We start from the raw sequence: 20,068 nt of genomic DNA, 5'->3' as shown, positions 1-20,068 counted from the left end.
TTATAGTGATATATATAGCTACCCCAGGTTTCTTTTGATTTGCATTTGCCCAGTGTATCTTTTTCTATTCTTTTTCTTTTAAATTAAGCTAAAGTGGATTTCTTACAGATGTACATAGCTGAGTCTTGCTTTTTTATCCCATGTAACAACCTTTGCTTTTTTTTTTTTTTTTACACTTTATTTATTTTTGAGAGACAGAGAGAGAGCACAAGTGGGGGGGGGGGTGGGCAGACAGAGAAGGAGACACAGAATCCGAAGCAGGCTCCAGGCTCTGAGCTGGCAGCCCAGAGCCCGAGGTAGGACTCGAACTCATGAACCGCAAGATCACGACCTGAGCTGAAGTTGGACGCTCAACCCGACTGAGCCACCCAGGCGCCCCCAATCTTTGCTTCTTAATTAGAGCATTTGGACCTCTACTGTCCAATACATGTGGCTATTTAAATTTAAATATGTTAAAATAAAACTTAGAGGAAGTTCCTTAATCACAGAAGCCATGTTTCATGATCTCAATAACTATGTGAGGCAAATGGGTACCATGTTAGACAGTGTGGGTCTAGAGCCCAGGCAGGTTTCCTGCTTCTTGCCTTCATGGCAACCAAACTCTGCTTTGTTTCTGTAGAGGGTCTTGGGTGAGACCACATAGTCCTTTTTTCATCTTTCTCTGACATCTTTCATTGACATCTTACCTTTACCTAGATGGGGCAGGGGCCAGAAGGTAAGAGAGTTTCCTACCCTCTGTCAGTGGTAGATGTTTTTTTTGCTTTATATTAAAGTAGTATCCAGCCCAAGCAGTGGGCCAGAGTTTATCCCCATACCTGTGCCTGCCACTTATGGATGGTGTGAAGGGTTTTTGGAGCAAATGCACTTATAGATAGGCTTTCAGAACTTAACACATTGATAAATAGCAGAACTTCAGTATTTTTCGATTAAAACTTAGGTGAAAAAGAGAGTTTAATAGAATATTCTGAGCCTGTAGAGATAGCACAGTTTTACAGATAAGTAAATGTTTTCCAGGATAAAGGTAAATGCTAAACACCCAGAAGAGTTGTTTTTGCTTTTGCTTTTTTAAACTCAACTTGGTATTCTTAATAAAGACCGATTTGTATTCATTCCCAAAATGCACTTGTCTGCACAAAGGAGGACACTACCTGCCTTGGTGGCTCTTGATCATCAGCTACCATTTCCACGTGTGCCCTGAGTATATCTTGCTATTTTCTACCATCTTGCCTTCAAACACCCTGCCCCCTATGAGCCGAAAGCCTCTTTTACTTCTTTTATTTTTTCAATAAATTTTTTAAATGCTTATTTGTTTTTGAGAGAGAGACAGACAGACAGAGGATTAGTGGGGGAGGGGCAGAGAGGCAGAGAGAGATAGGGAGACACGGAATCCGAAGCAGGCTCCATCCTTTGAGCTGTCAGCACAGAGCCCAACACGGGGACTCGAACCCACAAACTGTGAGATCATGACCTGAGCCAAGTCGGACGCTCAACGGACTGAGCCACCCAGGCGCCCAAGCCTCTTTTACTTCTGTAAACCAATCCTCAAGGTCCCCCTTCCGGGTTCTGTTACCTGCCACCCCCACATTAATATAAATTACTGTTTTATGCTCTCATTTTACTTATGTTTATTCATTCATTCAACAAATGTTTAAGTGCCTACTATGTGCCAGGAATTATACTATACTGTCACCATGCTGTGATGATTTATGTGCCTCTTCTCACTGCTTGAATGTAAATTCCCTGCATAGTTCAGTGCACCCCTGTGCTTATATTTAATGATACTCTGTTAATAAATGAGTTACCTTTTTTTTTTTTTTTTTACTTCAAATTAAAACAGTTTCTTTTGTCAGGTTACCTTAAGGCAGTCTCTTTCTCCCCCATCAGCCTATTGTTACAATGTAGAAATAAGGTGTGTGAGATCTTTTAGTTATTAATAGCAGCCAGAAATCCCTGATTTCTTGAAGGCCTATAGAGTGTTGTAAATTCCTATTTGTTTCTTCTATCTTCTGTCTTCTTTTTCAAATTAAAAAATTAATGAAGATACTTCAGTTAACTGCTTGGTTAGTTTTCCTTTTTTGTGGATTTAGTTGAAAGAGCCCTATCATCAACAAATATAACGAACAAGGAAATTTAAGAGGTTTTATAACAAGGAAAAAAGTTATTAAAACATTTGAAATGTGAATTAGAGTGTAATCTTCATGAAGGTGGGGATTGTGTTTTTGCATCTTTTCCTACAGGCATGGCATAATGCCTCAGATCTAGAAAATAACCAATGAATATTTGCTTCAGGTTGATTTCTTAAGTGAGTGAAATTGGAACTCTCGCTTTTTGAAATAATGCTATGTTTAGTGTAAGAAAAATATTGATACTATCATTTTTATTCATTGTGAAGGCATTTTTTTCTAACAAAGTCTACATTTATAGAAGAGAAAACATTCTATTATTGTAATTGAGCTAAGTTAAAAGTCACATTAAATGGACCTTAACTTTGACTTTGGGGCAAAAATGCACTTTTAGGGGCACTTGGGTGGCTCAGTCAGTTAATGTCCGACTTCAGCTCAGGTCATGATCTCACGATGCGTGAGTTCGAGCCCTGCATCGGGCTCTGTGCTGACAGCTCAGAGCCTGGAGCCTGCTTCAGATTCTGTGTCTTCCTCTCTCTCTGCCCCTCCCCTGCACATGCTCTGTCTCTCTCTGTCTCAAAAATAGATAAAAACATTAAAAAATGCATTTTTAAACCAGTTAACTGTGGGGCACAATACTTGGAGAAAAAGCAGAAGACATTGGACTTCTGCAGTATACATTTTACCAAGATTTAAACTGTGCTTTATTTTCTGTTTCCTCTGCCGCAGCCCCAGTAGTGTGGTTTCTTTGCTGCTTTGCTCTGGCTCTAAGTCTAATATAATAAATCCCACAGTTTTGCAGATTGGTATCATTCCAGATTCATGATATACCTTTTCTCCTGAGCCATCCTTGCCTTTAGTAATCCCTTCCTTTTTATTATCTAGATTTCTCTGTTATTTCACCCCGATGGGTATTTTCAAACTTACCCAGCTCTTCTCTGGTCCACCTTGTAATTCCCACCCCCTACTCAGTTATCTCCCTTTCTCTATCTGGAAAAGTAAGGACAGTGGGCTGGACCTCTGTCAGACTTTTCCCCCTGATGTGTGCAAATGTCTCTGGGTTGATACCTACTTGTCTCCCAGCCTCCTTCCTTGCAGCTCCATGGGAGAGGTCTGTCTTCCAGCTCCTCACTAATCTTTCCACCTGTGCACTTGATCTCGGGTCCTTTCTGCCTCCTCTGAGACCTCATTCCATCAGTTTCTCCCTTTCCTGTATTTTCATCCTTTTCATCCCTGTCTGCTCCTAGAATGTATGCTCAAGCTCCTGCTTTTTATTTATTTGGTTTAACAGAAGCCCTTTCCTGCTCTTCCTTCTCTTTTGTCAGGTATCTATCCAGAGTAGGTTATATTTGCTCTCACAGATTCACTGAAACTGCCTACAACTACAACTGAAATTGTTCTCAGTTGTACTCCTCTATTCCCCAGCTTCAAGCCCTCACCTGGACCACCTAACTTATCTCCCTGCCCCCAGTCTTTCCTTTTTCAGTTTATCTTTCCCACTGCTGCAGAGTGATCATTTTTCTCCCCCCCTCCCCCGCTTTAAAAAAATTTTTTTTAATGTTTATTTTTGAGAGAGAGTGATCAGGGGAGGGACAGAGAAAGAGGGAGAGAGAGAATCCCAAACAGGTTCTGCACTGATAGTAGAGAGCCTGATGCAAGACCCGAACTCATGAACCATGAGATCATGCCCTGAGCCGAAGTCGGACGCGTAACCAAATGAGCCACGCAGGCACCCCCAGAGTGATCTTTCAAAATACAGATACAATATTACCCCTCTCTCCTTAAAACACTTCTCAACATTGCCCATAAGGTACAAATTCAAACTCTGTAGAAGGATATCTGAGGGCACTGATAATTTGACTCCAGCTCTCCAGTCTTACGTGCTACGGTTTTGTTCTTGATTCCCACCTCTAGTTCCAAAAGTAGTGTGCTATTTCACAGTTCTGAGTCTTTTATATTCTGAGTCCTCTAGTGGAATAACTTTCACTTGTACTCCTAGTGATCTTCTACTTTTTCTTCAAAGACCACAGTCGAGCATTGTCACCACGTTTTGCCCAGTTTCTCACTCCACTCCCAGCCTTTTTTGCTACCATGGCAGAGTTGACTAGTATTCTGTGGGTTCGCTATACAATTTGTGGATACTGCCGTTATTTATTACACAGTGAATTGCAAATATTTGTTTTAGGTTTGCTTCCCTTTCTAGACAAATCTCCTTGAGAGTAAGGAGCCATTTTACTAATCTGTGACTCATCTGCAACACCTAGTGTAGTGCCTTGCACACAGCAAGGACTCCATAGGTGTTTGTAGAATGAATGAATAAACAGTTGGATTAATTTCAGCAAGTCTTAATTGGCACATCTTCTGTAGGCTCAGTGTTATACTTTTAAAGCTGGACAATAAGTTTTGGATGGTATGTTTTTGATATCACTGTACTTGATGCTGGCTCCTGTGTTGTATAGTTTTAAAGAGATCTAAAGAGCAGGGAGGAGGATGTGTTTGTAGCTAGTGACTTAATATGATAGTCTGTCTGAATATCTAGGTCTCTTCCTTGTACCTGTAACATGGTGCATGGTGCAAGCTCATCCGTTCATTCTTTTCCTAACCAGACTGTGCAAAACTAGAGAAGAGGTTTCATGATCTTATGATGATTTTTCTCCTGTCTTCCAATCTCCCTCACTGTCACCATAGCTGCCAGAGAACTCCATCTCAGTTCTTCCTTTCCATTCTTCTCTACTTCAGTCACTTTCATAGCCTCCCACTTTACCAAATTTAAGATCTTGTTCTTAGTCGGACTTCTTTTGAAAGTCTGTTGTCACTAATGGAACTGTTCTACGTCCTTTTTGCACCTGCAGCTGATAACACTCACTATTCTCTATTCCAAGCGTATCGTTCCAGAGGATAAATATAACAACACATTGGTATTGTTTATGTTAAATGAGCCAGTCTTCTCTAAGCATCTGCTGCACAGGCGCAGAAACAGAGAAGTGCTTTGGCTATTGGCTGCCAGGGGAACAGAAGGGTTGCCACAACAAACTCAGCAAACAACCCCAAAAGTCCCCAAGAAGCATAAACTCATGCTGCTGGAAAATCAAAATTAGTAAAGGACTGTGCATTTTTGATGCTGCATCCTAGCTTTGTCCCCTACATCCTTATGGAGAGATTGGACTGTTTTCTGCAGCAAGTGGACCATCTTTAGAAGAGTACATTTGAGAGTCACTCAACTTTTGAAGGAGCTTGATATCTCTCTGGTAGCTTTGTGGTGGAGTTGGATTGTGCTCTCCTGGAAGCTTGGTCTTTTGACTGACACTGATAAGGTCGGTTCCAAGGAAACCCAGCATCCTCTTTGCCCTGGCGCCACTGGGCCCGCCACCCTCCTCCCCCCGCCACTCCCTCTTCCTCACCCTCCCTTCTCTGCCACCTCTCTATCCCTCACTTGAACTGGCTGCCAGAGTTCACAGACAGCTGGGCAGAGAGTGGCTAAATGTGCCCAGCTGCCCGGGAAGCTTGGCGGCCAGGCCGAGGGAAGGAAGCATCGGCTCTCTTTGAAGGTTGCCTGCCAGTGAATCTCAGGCAGCTGGACTTCAAAGGGGGGACCGCTGGGCTTTCCCTCCTGTCTAGGCAGGTCATTCCACAGCACTGTGCTTCCGGTGTTGGCACAGTGGCTTTCAAGTTCCTCTTCAATTAAAGAGCTGAATGGAAAGCTGCACTTGTGTTCACATTTGTGTTTCTTATGTGATATAAGCGGCTGAAGATCCTCACCTCTCTTACCCCATATTTAAGAGTAAAGATGGAGGGAAAAGGTAACATCATACAAAGGGCAGCTAAGGAGATCCACAGCAATTAGCAGGATTTCCTCATTGCCAGTTGTAACTTGTGTTATTTACCAAGTTTTAAATTACTTCAAGGACTCTTGGTGTGATCTTTGTGAGTAAAGAACTATGCTTATGGACGGAATTAACTAGTGATCTAGAATTGGGTTTAGTCTTGGATAATGGTTTTGTTTCCAGAAACCATTGTAGTGCTCACCTACCCTCCTACGCTGTCTTGCTGTACTTCTCCACTTTTTCTTTGGTGTTTGGGGCGAGGACTGGCCTCATAAGGAAAGAGCAAAGGTGCTCAAAGTCCAGGCCTACATTAGTTGCAAAAGGGGGTCAGAGCAGAGGGAGGCTGAAGTCAGAGGAGCTGTGGGATCGTGTGCATGTGCATAATGGTGGATAAGAGTATAGGCCCTGGGCCAGGTGCTTGGGTTTAAATCTTGGCTCCCACTTAGTGGCCACTTGACTTGGGCAACTAACCTTACCTTTCTGTTCTGCCATGTCCTTCTGGAAAGTGGGAATAATAATGGTATTTAGCTCATAAGGCCGTTAGAAGATTCAAGGGGTTAATACATAGCATGCACTTAGAATAGTATCTAGCCCACAATAAATGCCCAGGAAATGTTAGCTATTGTTATCATCATGTATCAGAATCCATTGACTAGGACTGGAGAAGGGTGAAAAATCACTGATTTATAATTTTACTACCCTTTATGGATGAAAGACTGCTGACTTCTGCCTTAGATGGAATTTGTAATAGAATCCCCACCCTCCCAGAAATCCCAAATAGTGTTAAAAAAAAATGTGTTATGTATTTTGAAGGAGAAAAGTTATTTCATGTTATCTGCTCCTCCCCGCCCTCTCCTTACACTGCCTTTCCTGGGGATACAAGGACATGCAGTTCATTTAGGACCATTACTGTAATAATCTACGTAAACCCAAAGGAAGCCTGTAAAACAGGGCAGCATATATATATATGTATATTCATGTAAATACATAAATGTAAGAATATATGAATATATAAATAAAAAGAGATGTTTTAGTGAAGAGTAAGAATTAGGGTTTGAATTTTTGCTTTGACAGCTTACTAGTCATATGTCTTTGAGTAAGTCACCTCGCTAAGCCTCAGTTTTCTTGTTTGTAAAATGAGGTAATTACATACATCTCAGAATGTGTGTATCTCGGGAGGCTTGTTTTAAGGATGAAATTAGAAAATGTATGTTTTACTGCCCCAAGTAGCAGCATATTCAATAAACGTACCTGTCATTATTGTTGCTATTGGCGTTAGTATTACACCGTTAGTATTACAAGTTAAATTTTTATCGAATCACAAGGAAGCCTTTAGTTTATGTAACAATGATTGCCTTTTCCTAAGATTTTTGTTCTCTCTAGATCAGAGGTCAGCAAACGGTGGATCAAATCCAGCCTGCCATCTCTTTTTCTAAATAAAGTTTTATTGGAACACAGCCTCATCCATTTGTTTATCTATTGTCTATGGCTGCTTTTACACTACAACAGCAGAAATGAATAGTTACAACAGAGACTGTAGTCCTCAAAGCTTAAAATATTTACTGTGTGGCCTTTCCCAGAAAAAGTTTACTAACTCTTGCTCTACGTACTGTATTTCCCAGATTGAGGTCCAGAGAATGTTAGTTCTATCTGTGTTAGTAGGTAGGTACTATCTGAATAAAAGAAAAGTTCCTTGGTCAAATAAGCATCAGAAATGTTAAAGAAGTTGAACTATTCCAGGATGACTATCTAAAAGATTCTGGCTTTTGATATACTAATGTGCATTGTGAATTTGCAAGACAAGGGCAAGAGTTTGCAAATAAACTCTATTTTCCCAGGCTTCCTTGGCCCCCACCCCCACCTCACCCCTGGAGAGGATGATGTTACACAAAACATCCTCTGGGAAACCCTGCTGTTTGGCAATTTCTGGAAGGACTTTTTTTCTTAAATCATTCTTGATGATTTAGGTGATATCTTCATTTAGAAACCTAAAGAATACCATGTGAGATTCTGTATTACCTCATTTTTTCCCCAGTAAAAATGATACTTTGCTTAAAGTCGGGGTAGTAAAATATACCAGCTATTTAAATGTTCTAATCAGATAATATCCCCATCTTTAAATGATCCTATAAGATGTCTCAGGATTATGAATGGAATCTCAAAGTCCACAGTTTTATTTTATGCTTTCTTTAAATTCCAAAAGCTTGGGTTTTCTGTAGGGCTTTAACATTTTTTTGCATCCAGCTTTCTGAAGCATAAATCTAGAGCACCTAACTGGTATACCAACTGATTCAGCTAGGGTTTATAAGAAGGGAGATTAATGTGAAGGTAACTTGTGCCTTAGCCATAAGGGGTTTGTTTTATAGACTAAAGTAAACACCTTGAATTTCAAGTTGCAAGCACATGGGGAGCCAGAAGATTCCAGAGCAGTGGCGTCATATGCAGCCTGTGACTCACACGTCTCAGTGGCTGAGCTTTCTCCTGCAGCCGCAGCTTCCAGCTGGTCATCAGATAGAGCCCTAGGTAGTCCCACACTGCAGTCACCTGCCTTGAGATGATCCAACAGGCATGTCATTGCAACACTGTCCAGTTATGAATGAAGGCTGGCTATCTCTTTGCCAAACACAGTTGGAAAATAAATGCTAAGTCATACCTGTTTTCTGAAATCACAGTGGTTGCAACAGTGAACCTGGACTAAGAATGGAGAACCCTGCTGGAGAGTTCAACTCCGGTCATAAATGTTCACGCTTGCTCATTCTGTCTCGGTCTCTGGCTCTTTCTCACTTGTAAGCTTCCCCATTAAAGCAGAGGCCAATTCCTAGTCATTTTGGTGCCTTCTAACCTGGCTTATAGTGGGTGCAGAAAATGTTTTATGAAAGAACAAGAGGTCTTATGTGTGTGTCTCCCTTTTCCAACTTGCAAAACATTTTGGGAACATTCCATGTGGTCTCTTCGTTTATGTATCTCACTGTTGTGTGTATAATAGGTCCTCGGTAAATGTGGTTCACACTGTAAATGTGGGTTCTAAAAGTTTCATTATCACAGTTTTATTTTATGGGGCATGATGAATAGACTTTTCAGAAACCTTTGACAGATAGTATTGTCTTTTGGCTTTAAATTATTTCTTTTAAACAAAGGAAGGAAGGGAAGGAGAGAGAAGGAAGGACTGAGGGAAGGGAAAAACATCTTGGCTGGAGCATAATTATCTCTTTCGAAAAAGCTGGAAACTTGGAAAACTGTCAACTTACTATGAAATATATTATTTCCTTGAAACACACTCAAAAGTTCTGAGTTTCATTTGCTGTATTTATGAAGTTTGTTCCTCTTGTAAGCACCATAATATGTGATGTATAACATATACTGTTCCCTGAGACTCATTGGCGTTCTTGGAGTTCAGATGTTCCTGGGAAAGAAAGAATCTGAAGCTGACCTACTTGAAAGAAAGGATCAGAAATGTGGGGAAAGAGCTTTTATCTAGTAACATAAAGAAAAGCAGCGTAAACGCAATCCTCCCTTCCATGCCCTCCAAGAATGAGCTATTTCTAAACATTTTCTTCTCTCTGGTGTTGTCTGCTGGAGCCGTCTTATTCAGTATCCAAGAATACATATAAGAATGGTTGCAACTGGCTGGAGCCACACTACAACTACCTAGAGACAGTGGCGATCCCAAGCGACCAGGGCAAGGATTAAGAGACGTTGCTAGAGAGAATTCTTGCTCTCACAGGGAGATGCAGAAAGGCAAGAGAGGAGCATAGTGATTATGTAAAGTACAAGATGTGATCACACTGAATAAATTTTAATTATTGGATTTTAGGACTAGTTTATGATGGATATTATTTGGTAGAATGCCGAGGTAGGGGAAAAGGAATCAACCTTCTTCAAAGAGTTATGCTCCTGTAGTATCATCTGACTTATAATACTGCTCAACACATAAAATGTTTAGTATCTGTCAGGCACTGTTCACATCCTTTATATGAGTTAACTTTTACTGCCTAACAAACTACCCTAAAACTTTGCAACTTAAAACTACAAACATCTACTGTAGGTCAGTTAGGCAATACTTCTGGTCTGAAGTGGCTAGGCTGATTTCTCCTGTGTTCCCTATTGCATCTACAGGTAACTAACACCTGGGTGGTCTAGGATGACCTTACCCACATGTCTGGCTATTGGCTAGATGTCAGCTGGTGCTACAGGGATGACTGGGCATGTCTCTGGTCATCCAGGATGCTAGCCCATGAATTTTCACAAGGTGGCTGGGTTCCAGAAACAGTAAGAGAGCAAGTCCCCAAATATGGACCTTTTACAGTTCTCTGCTTGTGTCTCGTTTGCTAGTGTCCCCTGTTAGGCTTCTCTGAGAAGCAGATGCTAAGGCAGCGTTAGATGTGTAAGAGATCTTTCTATTGCCAAATCTCCTGTAAGGGAACAAGTGAGTGAGGAGTCAGAGGAGGCCAGAGCTTACCAGATGGTGATACAGGTCCATCTCCTATGGAGGAAAGAGGGAAGGTAGGAGGGAATTAGGGTTGGCTAGAAAGCCTCTCAGATAGCAGCACAGTTCTAAGAAAGCTTTGACCAGGCCAGTGGGAATCCCTTTTGCCAGAATCATCTCAAGGCTTTATTGATCTGCTGTAGCTATGATCTGTCATTCAGCACAGCAGCTACAGTTGGGACGACCACTAGATTAAGTCTGCAGTCAGTAGTCCCTTTGTGGAAGGACTGGGAGAATTACTGCTCCACTGAGTAGCACTGCCCTTTTCCTTGGGGATCTGGCTATCTCTGTAGTCAGTAAGCTCCTGATCTGAAAATAGGCTCAGCTATGGGAACAGAACAAGGGATCATGACTTTTTATTGGGGTGACCACCTTCAGCCTCCTCTGTTCGTCTCTTTTTGATGGTAGAGATTAAGCAGTACCTTTGTTGTCTGCCCATCTCTTCTGCCCCCTAGGAATGCCATATTCTGCCAACCTTCTCCACAGCTCCCTCCACATCAAGCCCCCTTGGCTGCCTCTCTGATTCCAGTCATTATGCTTTATATTATGGTAACTGCAGCCTTTTGATTTTTAGTAATTAAGTACTGCGATCTGGCTATTATTACTTCAGGCCTCATCATCCCGCAGGTGTTAATGGTCCAGCTCCATGACATTAGCCTTGGGCTGCAGAGGAGAGCTGCCCCTGAACATCTTGGTGATGCTGGCCGTCTCACCTATGCATGGCCTTGGTGAATGGTATTTCTTCTGGGCCCTCCCATGAAAAATAATAATCTGTGTTTTCTAGCTTGACACAATATATCCATTCCAGCATGCACACTCCCCCAAGCCTTTTTATTCTTTTCTCTGTCCTCTGCTAGGGCAATCAGGGTGTTTTGATTTCATTCACCATTGGCCATCACATTTCCAGGCCTCTCACAGCATCCTAGCAGCTTGTTTGCCCAATCCCCTGGGGTCCTTTTCCAAAAATCTGACCCCCTCCCCCCCAATCAAGGTATACTGCCTATCTAACCTTATGTCAAAGCTCCCTTGATTAAGCATTTTCACAATTTAAACTCAAGGCACGTCAGGGCTCCCGCCAGTAGCTGCTAGCTAATCCTTGTATCTCTTTTGGTGTGTAATCTCTTTCCTCCTTTCAGCCACTTCCCCAGATGAGTAATCCTGGGATTCAACCCTAGTTATTGGCCTAGCAGCCAGAAGAGGAGGAGGTAGGAGCAGGTCCTCGTGGGGAAGAGGCAGTTGTAGCATCTTTCAAAACAAAGGAATTTCTAGCTCTTTCTAGGGCAAGAGTTGGCCACCTCTCTAAACTGTGAGGGTTCCCAGGGTGGCCAGGTGGGGGGAGGGCGATCTGCAGATCCAGCATTCTCTGGGCCTCCATCCAGATATCCTATCCTATATTTCAGGGTCTCAGGTTTTCCCAACTAGAGCCCTGACCCTAGAATAGCAGACCTGCCTTGGCTGAGCATTTAAATGTCTTTGGAGCTCTATAAATCTAACCACCAGATCTCTTTTGTTTGTTGCTCGGCTGTGTCTGTTCTTCCACTGCAGGAGATGAGGGCCTCTTCAAAAAGTACTACAGTTGATCCTCTGACTCTCCCATGTAGTCTTCAACTGTTAATGACCCTCAGTTTCTCATTATCCCTCTGTAGGGTATCAGTATGACCTAGCAGTAGCCAGCCAACACTATCATCTTTGTAGGCATTTCTCCTCCCATATTTTTTAAATGCCTAAAACATTGTACCCAGAAGGACATTCCCCTATCCCATGAAGTTTTCCCAGGTCACCTCCAGTGAAATCTGTAGCAGTTGAACCAGTACCAAGTGCTAAAGTGTATCTGCACCTCATAGTCCACCTAGGACAGTGTCCTCTTTACCTACCAGGCAATGAATGAGCCAGTCCCACGTTCTTATCTTAGCCACTGTGTTGTTGGATCACTCATGGCACCACTTGTGTTAGTCTGGATTCTCTAAAACAGACACCGAGACCAGAATTAAACATATGAGATTTACTGGGGAAAGGCCTGTAAGGGGAAAAAGGGAGGGAGCCTGAGAAATCTGGAAAGATACAGGCCATACCTCTATGAAAGACAAGAAAGGAAGGAGTATTAAATGTCCATCCAATGATGAATGGATAAATAAAATGTGGTACATTAATACAATGGGATCTTATTTAGCAATAAAAAGAAATGAAATACTGATACATATCTACACCATGGATGAACCTCAGGAACAGGATGCTAAGTGAAAGAAGCCAGGCACAAAAGATAGCATATTGTATAATTTAATTTATATGAAATGTTCAGATAGGCAAATATACAAAGACAAACTAGATTAGTGGTTGCTTAGGGCTGAGGGGTTAGGGGGGAAATGGGGAATGATTACTAATGTATATGCGGTTTCTTTTCGGGGGTGATGGAAATGTTCTAAAATTGATCGTGGTGGTGGTTGCCCAACTCTCTGAAAATACTAAAATCATTGACCTGCATACTTTAAGTGGGCAAATTCCATGGTATGTGAATTGTATCTTAAAAAAGCTGTTCTATTAAAGGAAAAGAAAAAAGAGGGCTGTGCAAAAAAGAGTCTCAGACTAATAGCACAATGTCAGGAAAATGTCACTCAGATTAATTAGGAGTCCTTTATCCCTTGTGCTCAGTCGTTGGCTGGGAGCAGCCCTTGCAAAGACTGGCCAAGTCACAGAAGCAGGGCAAGTGGCAGTTTATGCAGTGGGAGGTGTGAGAGGCACATTTTTGTGGCTACATGTCCTATAAGCCCAAACAAGTCACTTGTCCATACCCAGACCCCAGGTTTTAGGAAGTAAATGGCACATTTTGATGAAAAGAGTAGCAAAGTTATATTGCAAAGGAGTGTGCCACTTGCATTAACTCATTACATTCTCCCAACAGCTAAAGTGGGTGCTAGCTAGCCCAAGATCATATGGGTGGTGAGCGGTGAAGCCTGGATTTGAACTTGTCAGTCTGGCTGCACAGTCTGTGCTTTTTATCATTATGCCATATTTTCATACAATATATTAACCTGAATGTCATAGAATCAGTTGGAGAGGTGTTATTGTCTGTTTTTCCTCACTAGAATGAAGGCTTCATGGGAGTAGGGAATGGCAAAGCATGTTCACGTGACAGTTCTTATTCCTTCGTGTGTATTCTCCCCATTCTCCTTACTACAGGTCTCCAAAATCAGAGAAACAGGAGCAAGTTATGTTCCATCTAGATGTACATTTATTTGGCTTTTCATATTGCCATTTAAAAAATCCTGGCATATTTTTTTTTAAATTTTTTTTTCAACGTTTATTTATTTTGGGGACAGAGAGAGACAGAGCATGAATGGGCGAGGGGCAGAGAGAGAGGGAGACACAGAATCGGAAACAGGCTCCAGGCTCTGAGCCATCAGCCCAGAGCCTGACGCGGGGCTCGAACTCACAGACCGCGAGATCGTGACCTGGCTGAAGTTGGATGCTTAACCGACTGTGCCACCCAGGCGCCCCAATCCTGGCATATTTTTAATCCCAGTATAACTCTAGCATGTGATTGAAAATACAGAATTGCTTGGTTATCACTAAGCTTGAAAATAGATTCCCAGTGAGAAAGGAATTTTATATCCATTGAGGGGGTCCTAGAACTAGATGTGAGAGGACAAATGCTAGTACGCCTCGCTTGTTAGAGAGCCCAGGATTTGCTTCATCTTGCTCTTGGAGTTTGTGTTTTGTTAGCATAGTTGCATGTTGGCAGCTTTATGAAAGGAGTACCTATGAGAGACTTAATGTATGTGTGGTATTGACATAAGCAGGAATTAGTAGGTCAGATATAACAAGGTGTCTTTGGGAGTTGAGAAGAAGTTAGGGGTGGGAAGATGTGTAATTTTAAAAATTAAGAAACTGAGAAACAGTAAGATTAAGCAGTTTGGCCAGGGTCAAACTAAAATGTATCAAACTGAAAATTTAGGTGAAGTCAGCTTGACTGTAGGACCAATATTCTTTCCATTAGAATTTTCTCTATTTTCAGCCCAGCAATTCACTTAAATCCTCTCATTTAAAATAGTTAATTCCACTGTCTCTATTAATTACAAAATGTGTTTTGATCATTTTGAGGGCTGTTGTTCCTCTTGCATTGATTGAGACAGATCTCGGCAGCCCCCGGATGTACACTCACTGACCATTGGTAGCACCACAGAATGTTTGGATTACATTTAGGATTTCAAGAATGCTATCTTTAAGACTTTGTGGAAGATGTCATATTTTTCTTGGAGATTCTGGCAGACTGCATTAGAGAAGAAAAACTAGAATTAGCATAGCCACAGATGACAGGACCAGGACCCATAAGTAGGTGTTAGAATTCTAGGAAGGAGTCTTGGACCCAGTTTAAGAAAAGTGTTCCTAATTAGAGCCACCCAGAAATGGATGGTTGTTGCTTATAATGTATGGAGTTTTGTACTGCCAGAGGCTCCTGACCAGCTGCAAAGAGAGGATATAAGGACATTTTTACCAACTGGAGTTTGTACTATCTCTCAGGAGAGGGCCTTTAAAACTCTAACATTTCTGCTTGCATTTTCCAGTATTATGCACATGTGAGACTTGATACTCTCCAAATCATAACATAAGGCACTCCCAAGGATAGGAAACCTATATAAAGGAGTTAATAATCTCCGTTTCCCTAAAGAACGATGTTCTTTGCCTCGGATGATCATAAAACCAGTTAAAGGAGAAGGTTAAAGGAGAAGTCTCAGTTTTAGATTTCCCGCATTATGCCAGAAGTGTTTTTAGTCAGGTTGACTCTGTTTCCAGAGTGTGAGGGTGTATGTCATTGTTACTGTCCAAGTGTTGATATTTTACAAAAGTTTAAGATCCCCTCTGGCTATCTATTTTGTATCATTAGAAGAAACTTTTGTTACTGGTTAAAGTGAAGTTAATAATTGAGCTCTTTTGACATAAAATCCGTGAGCTGTCCATCTCAAGTGAGGACACTTTGTCTCTTTCTTTTATTGGGTTCTTTTAAAAAAGTTTTTTTTAAGTTTATTTTTTTCAGAGAGAGAGAGCAAGCAGAGGAGGGACAGAGAGACAGGGATAAGGAGGATACAAAGCAGGCTCCGTGCTGTCATCACAGAGCCTGACTCGGGGCTTAAACTCACAAACTGTGAGATCATAACCTGAGCCAAAACCAAGAGTGAGACACTTAACTGACTGAGCCACACAGGTGCCCCTTTACTGGGTCCTTTAAAAAAGGAAATGATTTAGAAATTTTGAGTGCAGTCTCTCCTTTGAAATCTTAGTCATTAATATGCAGCAATTTGTCACTCTAAAAGAGTGTTGTACCTAGATGTATATCGATAAGGCAATAGAAAATACTGGAAGTCACAAAGACAAGGTGGGACTTGTTTTGTGGCATATATTCACACGTTTTGCATTGCAAACAACGAATTGGAGAAGTTTCAAAACACCCAACCTCCAATAGAGTGGCTTTTTAAAGTAGTACCTAAATGGGGGCACTTGGGTGCCTCAGTCCAACCCTTTATCTCAGTTCAGGTGTTGATCTCAGGGTCATGAGTTCAAGCCCCATGTTGGGCTCCACTCTGGGCATGAAGTCTAAAAAACAATCAAAACAACAACAACAACAACAACAACAAACCAAGGAGTACCTGAATGAGGAGACCTAAAAGCATAAAAGTGTGGCAGATGAATATTGGGTAAAATACATTAAGGCAAAATCCCCTGTGGTCATAATACCTTATTGCCATTCAGTTCCTTGTACTGTAGTTATACTGTCACCTGTTAGATCCAGCAGAATCTTTCCTTAAGTTTTGAAACATTGCACTTTTTCCTTGCTTGTGTACCAGGTGCCTTATGTGTCTTTAAACATTAGAATCCCACTCAGGGCAGTAAAAAGAAGCAAGACCAATTTAGGAAACAGCACGTTCACAGCTTCATCTCACCCCTGTCTGAGCAACAAGGATGAGAGTCAGACTGTCACAGGGAGCAACCTGCTGCCACTGAGCTCATGCTGAAGCTTATATGACAGGATTCCCTTGGATTCTGTACCTTTTAAGGTTCTGTATCCCACTTTACTGGTATATGTGTATATACACATCTATGTATATATGTATTTCTATGGTCAAACATTGGCATTCAAAATCTCTTTTGTCCTATTGATAATAAAAAAGTACATAATTGATCAGTTAGTTTAATTAGAAAATATTATATTACTTATATATACCAGTTTTTGTCTTTTTCTTAAGAATCACAGAGCTATCAGAGACCCTAGAAATCGTCTCGCGCAGTCCATTTATTTTACAGAAGACTGACTTGTGATCTGGAGAGGCTAATTTGTCCCTGGTCGCACTGCTAGTTTTTGACTGAACTAAGTCTAGATTTCCTATCTCCTGGTCCTGGCCCACTGCCTGTTTTACTGTACCCCACTGCCTTACTGCTCCTGAAATGAGGGGTCAGTAAACATAAACAACACATTTAAAACAAATACACAAAAACTAAGTTGGGGGTGCCTGGGTGGCTCAGTCAGTTAAGCTTCCGATTCCAGCTCGGGTCATGATCTCACGGTTCGTGAGTTTGAGCCCTACACTGGGCTCTCTGCTGTCAGCGCAGAGCCTGTTCCAGATCCTCTGTCTCCCTCTCTCTCTCTCTGCCTCTCCTTTGTGCTCTCACTCTTTCTCAAAAATAAATAAACATTAAAAAAAGCCCCACAAAAACCCAAGTTAATTTCACTGAGAGGCCAAAGGTAGCACAGGCTTTTTGGTGAACTGTTACCCCTACAGTCTCTTTCAGAAGTTTTATTTACAGTTTAGTAGTTGATGACTTGATGAAATATGACCAATTGGCAGATTTTCCTAATTGAGTTTGGTAGCAGAGTTTTGTTTTTCTGAGGAACAAAATATTCCTAATCTATCTCCACATGTGTCCAGAATGATCTTTTTAAAATAAGCAAATCTGGTCATGTCCTCCTCTGAGTAAACTCCATTAAGCAGCTCTCTTTTGCCTTCAGGATAAAATCTAAGTCCTGAACATGGCCCACAAGGCTCCTGGTAATCGAGGCCCTGCTCACACCAGCCCTTCACCTCACCTTTCCCTCGAGTCATGGTTCGCTTCTTTTAGTTCTTTGACTCCAACCAGTTCTTTTACCTTTATGCACATGTTAGCTTTCTGTTGCTTCCCAACAAATTACCACTAATTTAGTGCCTTAAAAAAACACCAATTTGTTATTTCACAATTTCTCTAGGTAAGATGTCTGTCATGGTGTGGTGGGATTCTCTTCTTAGGGTCTCACCAAGCTAAAATCAAAGTATTGGCCAAGGATGTGGCTCTCATCTGGGGTTCAGAGTCCTCTTTCAAACACACTGGTTATTGGCAGAAATCAGATACCCATTTCCTTGACACATCTTTAGAGTCAGCAGTGACATGTCCAACACTTTTCATTCTTCCAGCCTCTCTGACGTACTCTCCTGTCATGTCTGTGTGGCTTCCTGTTCCGTCCTCAGCCAAGAGGAAGTTCTCCTTGCAAAGACTCATGTGACTACTTCAGCCCCACCTAGATAATCCAGGATAATCTCCCTATTTTAGGGATAGCCAGTTAGTAACTTTAGTTATACCTGCAGAGTCCCTTTTGCCATGTAGAGTGACATATTTATGGGCATGACACTGCAGGGAAGAGGTCATGGGGGTCAAAATTCTGCCTACTACAACACAGTACTCTCGTTCTTGCCTCTGCATCCTGCTCCTTCATCTGCTAACTCATACTTTCATCCACTGGGTCACAGGATTTGTTTTTGCCCCTCTTCCTCCACTCCCCCTCCCCCGTTCTCAGGGTTAGATTAGGCATCTCTCTTCAGTGCTCACTTACGACTCTTCACATCCCCATTGTACCACTTGTCCCTTCGTATGCTTAACTGTGTTCTTTGAGGGGACTGTCTGTCAGCTCTCTGAGGAAAGAAGCCATGTTTATCTTTGCACATTCGTGTTTCCCTGCTTAACATTATGTCTGCCATACAGTTGACACCCAGTTAAAAAGAAAAGTTGAATCAACAAATTATTTGTACCCATGAGACGTAGGAGCATGATAGCCATGTTTAATACCAATTTCTAAGACTGTCAGAGGAAGAGAGGACAAATTTAACTCAATATTTATAAACTATTAAAAACAAAAACAAATCCAGCCTGCTTTTGTAAGGTACTGTGCTCCTCATTACTGGAAGCCTTTAGGTGGAAGCTCACTGACAGGGCATCGGGGATATTGGCTGGAAGCTCTGGTTTGTGACCAATTCTTGTTAGGGTTGAGGTAAGAGCAAAGGAGATGGGGTCACTTGTATTCCTATACCTGTGGCTCCTAGCAGAGACCTACATGCTGTTGTCACTAGGAGTGTCCCTGTCCATTCAGTGGAATTTTCTAGCCTGGTAGAGCTGGGATAACTGACTCCCTAGTCCCTTAGCCTGTGCTGGTTACTGAGTCATAACTGAGTGACAGGATCAGTATCGTAGAGTTACTTTTAGAAGTCATTACCTGTGAAGAAGCAATATTAGGAGTAAAAAGACTACTAACACACATCACCAGAAAAGAAGTAGTGTTTAAGAGCAGGCCTCCTGGGTCCTGTACCCAGCTCTAGCACTTACCAGCTCTGTGGCTTTAGATAAGGAACTTTAGTCTCTGGGGTTCAGTTTCCTCATATGTAACATAGAGATGATAATAGTAGAACCTTAACTTGTGGACTGTGAGAATGAAGTAGACGAGACCATAGAGGATGGAGTGCCTAGGGTATGATTAGCATTGCGGCAGGGTTACCTCTCCCCCTCCTCCTCCCCCGCAACAACATTATCCTACAGGCACATACAAGACAGTTCAAGGCCTACAACCACATGCCCAGTGTCTGGCATATACTAGGAATACAGTGGTATGTATATATATATACATATATAGACATATATATATATGTCTATATGTCTATATGTCTATATATGTATATATATACACACACACATATATATAGGCAACACACCCAACATGGGTCTTAAACTCAGAACCCTGAGATCAAGATTCACACACTTTACTGACTGAGCCAGCCAGGCAGTCCTACAATGATACATTTGATTTAATAAATAATATGTTCACTTGTAATTTTTTTTTTAATTTTTTTTTTCAACTTTTTTATTTATTTTTGGGACAGAGAGAGACAGAGCATGAACGGGGGAGGGGCAGAGAGAGAGGGAGGCACAGAATCGGAAACAGGCTCCAGGCTCTGAGCCATTAGCCCAGAGCCTGACGCGGGGCTTGAACCCACGGACCGCGAGATCGTGACCTGGCTGAAGTCGGACGCTTAACCGACTGCGCCACCCAGGCGCCCCTGTAATTTTTATTTATATTACTCTTTCAGATAACTATAGGAAATGGTCCCAATAACTTTATAAGAACTGAATACTGAGTTGATCTTGTGTTGCTCAGAGCTTGCGAAGGCAGTCTGAAAGATGGGACTTACTTAATCTCTTTTTTATTATTAGAGCAAATGGATGTTTTTGGAAACTATTTGAATTTTTTTCCAGGATAAAGAAAACTATAATCAAATGAAATTAATATTTTACATATATCCTTTTCTAGATGATAGAGTAAAATACTCTTGCCACAGAAATGT

The 20,068-nt window shown here is 41.7% G+C and overlaps 1 protein-coding gene across 1 annotated transcript in view; it reads left to right on the top strand.

Moving 5' to 3' along the window:
* The window catches only part of WDR70 (WD repeat domain 70), a 298,625-nt gene that overhangs the window by 225,710 nt on the left and 52,847 nt on the right, over positions 1-20,068 (top strand). The window lies entirely within an intron of this gene.

This window comes from Felis catus, chromosome A1 (genome assembly GCF_018350175.1).
Source record: "Felis catus isolate Fca126 chromosome A1, F.catus_Fca126_mat1.0, whole genome shotgun sequence".
Classification (NCBI taxonomy): domain Eukaryota; kingdom Metazoa; phylum Chordata; class Mammalia; order Carnivora; family Felidae; genus Felis; species Felis catus.
Note: the sequence above shows the minus strand (reverse complement) of the source record. Positions and strands in the feature narration are given on the sequence as shown.